The 8,320-nt window shown below is 35.9% G+C and overlaps 1 long non-coding RNA gene across 1 annotated transcript in view; it reads left to right on the top strand.

Annotated features, from left to right (window-relative positions):
- The window catches only part of LOC116216440, a 38,233-nt gene extending 30,255 nt beyond the window's left edge, over positions 1 to 7,978 (top strand). The window contains exon 3 of the long non-coding RNA XR_004159175.1: positions 6,623 to 7,978. This is a non-coding gene — a long non-coding RNA (uncharacterized LOC116216440). The remainder of the gene's footprint in view (positions 1 to 6,622) is intronic.
- Positions 7,979 to 8,320: the final 342 nt, after the last annotated feature.

The following is an 8,320-nucleotide window of genomic DNA, read 5'->3' as shown; positions in this document are numbered from 1 at the left end:
AAGCATTTCTAAACTTTGAACATATGGAAGCAGATCAAAGATTTTTTTATTCTTGACTAAAGTCATTATTTAGTATGATTAATAATCCTTTAATCTTACTATCACAATGCATGTATATATGAATGGTGTGCTCTAACAATAGTAATGTTATATTGCTTTCAGATGTTCTGTTGATGAGCGCTTAAATATATTTAGTGTGGGATGTAATTATGTTAACTACTGTTAAATTTGTATTGACTTTTCTACTCCAGGAATTTAAAGAGCTATAGAACCTTTCAGTTCTATATCATATTAGGATAGAGATTATCCTCAACGTAATGATGTGCTAAATCAGAATTATTGTTACATTACAGTAACCCCATCTCTGGAGGCATTCAAGGCAGGCTGGATGTGGCTCTGGGCAGCCTGGTCTGGTGGTTGGTGATCCTGCACATAGTAGGGGGTTGAAACTAGATGATCATTGTGGTCCTCTTCAACCCAGGCCATGCAATCCCACTCAACTTCTCCATTTTTAGAGGTGATAGTAAGAGGGCGCAATTTCAGAGTAGTTGAATAGAGCCACTCAGGCCTTGAGTTAGACTTCACTGTTGTCATACATACAAAAAACTATTTTCCTCAACCCTTCCAGGCTGGTTCTTAGTGCTACAGTTTATATTACGTTAAAATTAAAGTAGCAGCTGAGTTAAAAGCAAACTAAGTAAAATCAGTCTATACAATGAGTGTGTGAATGGATGGATAGGAGAAAGCATTCAATAAATCATGTGTAATGAAGAAATAACTAGCTTTCACACCTTATAGCTTATAGTGTTTTGCATCAACTGCATAAAGGGTTAGCAGATACTGAAAAAACAAACAAAAAACTAGTTCTTTATCTTATGATGTGGTCCTTTTATCCCTCAAGGCAATTTTTTTGGTCCTTTTTATTCATTTTTTATGAATTTGGTAAATATGCAGTCCAGTGTATTTCCTCGTTGTTTGTATTACTTACATGCAGTAAATCCATTTTCCAGAACACTTCTAGAATTGATGTAAGCCTGTCTCAGTTGTACATTCCTCATGTACATGGTGTCTGTCACAGTTCAACAGCCTTTGGAGGTTCCGTGTTTCCAAGGCTTTTCATGTTTCACAGTTGCTAAAATTATTTGTACAAAGGTTTTTCAGAGCTACTTGAGAATAGACAACTCAGACACTCTTATAATGTGTATAGATGAGTGCTTAGAATACACTTTGAAAAAATACTTTACTCGTTTGGAAGTAATGCTTAAATTTCTGACTCTGTCTTGAGGTTTGGTGATTGAAATGTGAAAGGTCATCCCAGCATCCCAGAAAACTATCTATGGAAAGCTGCTGAAATTGAACTTTAATTCTCTGAAGAACATTAAGTCCTGGAACTGAGGCTCAAATGTTTAGAACTATAACAGGAAATGAAGAACTTCTAAAGTAATGTTTTATGTTTCTTTTACGGAAAGCAAAGATTTCAGAATTACGTCATTAGATTAGCCAGAAAAATTTATTCATGTTGTTTTAGAGATGGAGTTCAGAAGGATACAGCTGTTTCTGAGTTGAAGCTTCTTTAGCCATAGAATTGTGGCAGTTCCTGCTGTATGAGGAGGGTAACTTCCTCATCAATTTCAGAACAATATTCAATTGAACTTACAGCTAAGGAAGTGTCTTTTAATTCTGGGAACATTTCTTATGGTTTGTTTATTGCACAGTGTTTGACAAAAGGAAGATTTTTGTGTCATCTGAATGGAGCTGTTACAGGTGCAAAAAAGCTTTTTTTAACCACATTTAAAAAAAATACAGTACTTTATTAACTAATTCATTTAAAACTTCGATAGGTTGGATGGCTTTGAAATTTCTGTGGATGAAGGAGGGCAGTTTGCATACACTTGACAACTTTTTCATTTAATTTTAATGTCTGAGAACCAAGAAATGCGGTTTTGCACAACAATATAATTGATGCTTTCAACAGAAATTAATCTGCTGTCTCTGTTACACAGAAATACCTACTTGAATGATGAGGTTTTATTCTACTGCCTATTTCTGCCAATATGCAACAAGCTGTTATTTGGTGATTCCCTAGAAGATGAATTAAAATGCTGTTTTCACTAAGAGATTATTCTTCATCTCGTTCTGTAGAGTTTTTTAATATATTACTGTCAGTTTGATAAAATTCTTCTAATTTTTGATCTTTGCAAATGAGCTCGAGTAAGTACCTTAATTTTTGTAACTATGTAAGTAGTACAAACATAGCCACATACAAATAAGAAAGAAATTACATAATGAATTATTAAAATATCAGTTTTACTAATTTTGAAAACTATTCTTATTAAGTGTGGTGCAATCAAATCTTACTTGAGGTCCTCTAATATATATATTTAATGGGCTATATGGCAATATTGCCCCTTTTAACAATCAGTTGAATAAGGAAAATCTTAAGGATTTGACCCCAAAAACTTGGGACAAGTACATAGCGCATGTCATTAAAAAATTAATTTAAAAAAAAAAAGTACATGGGATAGATAGGATAAAATGCAATTAATTCATTTTTAGCCAGAGGATAGCAAACCTGCGATATGCGACTAAATCAGCAGGGAAAATGCAACTATGCATAATGACCAGAATAAACTCCAAGAGCAAAGCTCTTATTCCTGTTAAGAAGTTGCCTAGAGTGAGAAGTCAAGGTAGACTCAGTGTCATACATCAATAGCGTAAATATACTGTGTTTTAACTACCACACGTTAGTTGCCTCTGTACTCTTAGCCAGGTATTTCTGACTGGCACAAAATGTAAACTAACAGTCTGTAGACAACAGGATCTGCTTACAGCTCAGGCAGTGGAGTAATGTAGAGATATGTAATCTAGCTTGAAGTGAACTAGCTTAATTTCAGGAAGCATTGGTGCCAGACCGATGCAGGCAGTCAATGAACAGTGTACTGGGACTTTGTGTTTTAACAAATATCAGGCAGGTGTGATATGTGCACAGTGAGACCTTGGGAGCAATAGTGAGCTTACTGTAAACTCAGTCTGTTTCAGTTTCTTGACTTCCTGTGTGAGTGAATCCTATTAAGTTTCTAGCTAAATTTAGGAACAGCACTGGGTCTGAATAGATTGTCTCAGTCTAAATAGACATAATTTAAAGGTGCAGTTTGTCAGCAGCCAGACAAACTGCAAAACGTAGAAGAGATTTGCCTTGGCTGTATTTTCAACTGGAATGCCATGGTTTTATATTTGTTAGGAATATTTTTACTAATCACAGAGAATCCAACCTTTAAAAAAACAAAAAACAAAAAAACGAAAAAACATTTTTTAATGTGACTTTCACATTATGTGGGAAGTCCTGCTTTTGAGGAACAGTAAAGGTGGGCTACCTTGCAAAGGAAGGTTCCACTGGAGTGGAGCAACAAGTCACAAAAAAGAAGCCAGCAGATCAGGGACAGTGATGGTAACTGGAGTCAGTCAAAAGCCAAGTGAGCACCCAGCAAGTCCATAGTGATGAGAGAGGACTGAGGTCAAACCAGAAAGCCAAGTCAAAAGGTGGCACGTCTGGATCAGAAAGGTATAAGATGTTGTCGTATGAAAATGACAAAAGTTTGGCAGGAAATAAATCCCCTTGCCACTCCAGCTTGTCCTCAGATATCAGAGGGGTTGGAAACAGCTGTTAGTTTCTGAGTGATGTCCAATTCAAAACTATCTGGTTGTGTTCAGTATATTAACTGTCACGGTTACAGATGCACAAATACCTCCCAATTTGTCTAGTCACATTCAAATGGACTCTCATGACCACTCTTAAGGAATTTGGTTGTGCCCAGTATGAGCTGTGATAGCTAGACTGATAGTGTAATTTATTGAAGCTTATTAAAGATTATTAAAATCTATTGATGATTATGGATTCTTTTGGATTGCTGATGATGAATGTACTGTCTGCAAAGCGTATAGTGATGTTAACCAGGAACATGAAAAATATGGCCAACTACAATCACGTTAAATCAGGGAATAACTGTAAAGATTTCTGAATTTCTTGGAGAAGCACTCAGTATAGCAAAGTATGTGAATCTTAGCCAATAGTTGTCTCATGTGAGGGGAGAAAGGCTCAGCTTATTGACTGATCCCAGCTTGTCTGCAATGGTATTCTTCCCCCATGTGATTCCTTCTCTCTTAGGCCATTTTTATACTGTGGTTTTTTTTTATTATTATTTTTTTATTTTGAAGTAGAGTGACTCTAGTTGAACATACCTTTGTTTTACTTGAAAATGTGTTTTTGACAGGTGGGTACAAAATGGCTGCTCAGGAAAACAAGATAGTTGGTCAGTCCCAATAGTATCAAGTCCCCATTACTGCAAAATGATCACACAGTTGGGCCACGGGACCTTCACGCTTCTCCATGATCCATGTTGTTTTTCTTAGAGACAGCTTACCAGGCTCCCCTCGTGTTTGCTAACAGCTAAGATTGCAGGTCATATTATTTAAGGAAATATCACAGAGCAGATTATCCAGTGCATTTCACTCCAGAGGTTTACCTTCTCTCAAGAGGTAGAAATTTCAGTAAATTCCAGTAAATATTCCACAGGCTCCAGATGTGATGGTAATGCAGCTGCCCTCCCTACTGCTAGCTGTGGATCCAATTCAAGTCCAATTCAGAAGAAAAACCTCAGTCTAAGTCATGGTCTTTGTATTTTGAAGAGATGTCCAAACTTGCAAACCAGCCTAAATATTTTTACGCTGGAATACATAAAAGAAACAAGTCCCATTTCTTAATGTTTAGCATTCAGTTGTTCTAATCATGGGGTTTAAAAGCGTTGGTAAGCTTCATCTGTCCTCAGGTTTATTTGGGTCTCCTCTTTTTATCTTCTGCAGTTAATTTATACATGTAAATCAAATTTTTGGTTTTGTTATTGATGTTTGATTGTTGAAGGACAGTTTTTAGCTGCTGTTTTTCTACGCTTCCCTTGTCATTTATAGTCTCAGAGAAAACTACTGATGGTTATACAAAATTCTCTTACTAAATGATATCAGATTTGCTGGAAATACTCGCATGTTTCCATAAAATTACTTTTTGATACAGTGATTTAAAGTTAGTGTGACTATAAAATAGAGGTTAGATGGATGTGAACTAAAATACTAATTTTGTTTGGAAAAAGTAAAGAGATGTTGCATGGAAACAGATTCATTCTGATAATGCATTCCTGTAAGATTACTGTAAGAAGTATATGGCATTAATTGCAAGTATATTCTAGAACAGTTTATCTGAATCTGTGTATTTCTACAGACACACATGTTTTTTAATGAATCATTGCTTTTGTGGGATGAATATATACTGACTTTACGAAAACTGTGTGTAGCCAAGTATGTTTTGCCAGTAAACATTTTTTTATCAGTACTTGGTTCTGGAGGTGGAGGTGGTCAGGCCTAATAGCTTATTGCTGTGGGAAGATGAAATTGAATTGGATGGTTTTTCCTCATCTTTCCTCATCTACTGTGAGACATCTGTTTTACTTCCTCTGCAGGCTTACTTTGGTTTTATGAGGCCTATCTCCAATCTATCTTTTTCAGATTCTACTGCTTGCACACTTTTTTCTGCTTCTTTTTTTTTTTTCTACAGCTGTACTATCAGTTCACTCCTTTGTAGTTTCACATTAATTTCATGCTTAGCTAAGGTTAAAAAAAAGCTTTTTGCTTCCTGTGTTATTGATTGTATTACAGTGTTAAAACTTGCTCATACTCTGTTAGCATGTATTTTTCTGTTGAAAGTTTTTTTCCCCTGTCTGCCTTTATCTTTCCTTTTCAAACTCTATTAGGGATAGAAATTAAGCAATGGTCAACAGGTGAAAATAGAAAAGGCTTAAGAAGCTCAATCAGACCACAGAGTTTCCTGAATAATTAGTTCCTGAGAAATAAGTGCTTATTTGGAATGCAGTTATAGTAAACAAGGCTCTCCATGTTGGTTGAAAACTGCTTCTATCATGTTAAAATACTTTTATTTTTGTATTCTCTGCATAACACGAATAAAATTCATTATGGGAACCAATTTCATAGTTCCTACAAAGAAGCTGTCTAACTTGTGATATCAAAATATATTTTTTCTTTAATATATAGTATAAGGCTGTGTCTAGATTTCAAAATCAGATGTATGTAGATGGAACTGAAAAAGACAGGAGGAATTGCTGATGACAGCAACATGAGAACATGGGTGTGGTAATCAAAAACAATGTATGCACATTTGCAAATCCATCTTCCTTACTGCTAGAGAATGTCTAAAAACAATGGAGGTTAAAGTTATCTCTGAAATCTTGTTTTTAAGAAAATGCATTTGCTGAGAGGCAAGGAAAACATTACCCTGTGTATCAATGAAAGACTTGCATCTTGTCAGACATCAGTTCAGGCATTCCTTCTGTCTGAACTGTGGTAGCATCACGCCCATATGGAAATAAGATAAAATACAAAAGGCTTTTGTAATCGGGATAAGTAGTGAACTTTCAAAAAAGGGATAAGTTTGTAAGGATGTGCATTTTGTGTTTCTCTCCAGTTATGCAAAAAAGTTCTTGTATGGCTGTTAATTGAGTAACTTGTCATGAGTAACGTATTGTGAACTTTTTTTTTTTTCCTGTTAATAATACAGCCGATGTAGTCCAGTCTTAGCTTCATTAAGGTAGTGAATACATCAGAACACGTGGGATGGGAGTTCAGCAGAGCATCAAGGCCTGGTGCCTTTTTTTGATGACGGTTCCATGAGAAAATGTGGATGCATGTCATCCCTTCCCAATCTGTTCTTCCCTCTCATTTGTTCCTGGTTACTGAAGTAAATCCACATGCGCAAACAGTGAAGACATCAAACTGCTCCAGCAAGTGTGGCAGTTTGGACCCTGAAAAACTTAGACACAAAATCACAGTCGTAACAAGGAAGAGGACTCCAGAACAACACTGAATTAATTCTGTAGTTCAAGAAAGCAGTAAGTGTGTCAAGAAAGCAAACATCTTTGTTCTTCCACTTCATCAGTAATGCTTTCTAATGTTAGGCTGTCTCAGGCCGTCTCACCAACATCAGGAATTCCAGAATATGCCAGGCTGAATTACTCTGCGGCTTCCCAATCTCACAGTTATCACTTTTTTTTAACCCCCTAAAATCTAGAGGAAAAAAAACCTAGACTATTATTATTACTGCTACTACTATTCTTCCTGTATTTGATATAACTGGCTATTATTTTTGTTAAAGTATGTTTCTGTAAACTGGCGACTGTATTTCAGCTGGGGTGTATGATCAGTGCTGAGAAGAGTAATTTCCAACATATGACATCTGTACTTGCTTATATATATGCATGTTACTATTTTTTTTCCCAAGATTTGTTGATATTTAGTTTGTGACCTCTTAGAATGCTTGTGTTCTTTTTATTTTTCCCATTCTGCATTTGCAAACTTGACTTTTCTGTTGAAGTGTGGTATCTTATCCTCCAGTTCCATTTGTATTACCTTTACTTTTGACCTTGTTATCCTTATATTGTTTACTCAGTAATGAATGTGACTTCTTCATAACATTCAGGAAGATGTCTGTGTCATGTTTATGACTTAATACATGAACTAATTGGGAGACATCGTTCATTACAATTCACTTCCCTGAAAGAACTATGTTTTTTGCCTCTGTGATTGATAGTACTTTTAGCATGTGAAGAAAAATCTCATTTTAAAACAAAAAATCAATTCAATTCATTTTTGCATATTGTGCTTTCACTTTCAGGCCATTTTGAATTCTAATAGTCCTTCTGATGCAGTGGAGACCTTTAGGTTTCAAGAACACACCGAATGATTGAATGCATTATTTCACTGATGCTATATGGAGAAATAATTCACTTTGGGCTATATTAACAGAAGCAGAGCTAATAGATTGGGGGATGTTTTGGTGCCTTTTTTGACGCTTGTTAATGTCAGTTCTGGAATACTGTGACCAGTTTCAGAAGGAAAATCTTAATGAATGAAATAAGTTCAGCAAGGGACTTGCAAACTGGAAGGAGGTTGGGGGAGAGGAAGAGTTGGAGCATTCGTAATGGATGAATGGTTCTAGCAACTCCTGCAAGTTCCTCTCCCCACTTCTGCCATGCCAAGTTTTAAAGCAGTTAAGTGGGGAATTGTATTGGCATGTTCTGTGTCACATACTGGAACTCCACTTCTGAGGTCTTGCATCATTCCTAGTTCAAGACTCTACTGTATGTATGCTTGATATTACTCACAGTACATGGGGAAAACCATCTCAAAGGACGTGAAGTTACTTTTAAACAGGCTTACAGATGTGTCCATTTCATCTCTTATTCCAATTTCTTCCAGT

Source organism: Meleagris gallopavo, chromosome 3 (assembly GCF_000146605.3).
Source record: "Meleagris gallopavo isolate NT-WF06-2002-E0010 breed Aviagen turkey brand Nicholas breeding stock chromosome 3, Turkey_5.1, whole genome shotgun sequence".
Classification (NCBI taxonomy): Eukaryota; Metazoa; Chordata; class Aves; order Galliformes; family Phasianidae; genus Meleagris; species Meleagris gallopavo.
This window is presented reverse-complemented; position numbering and strand designations above follow the sequence as displayed.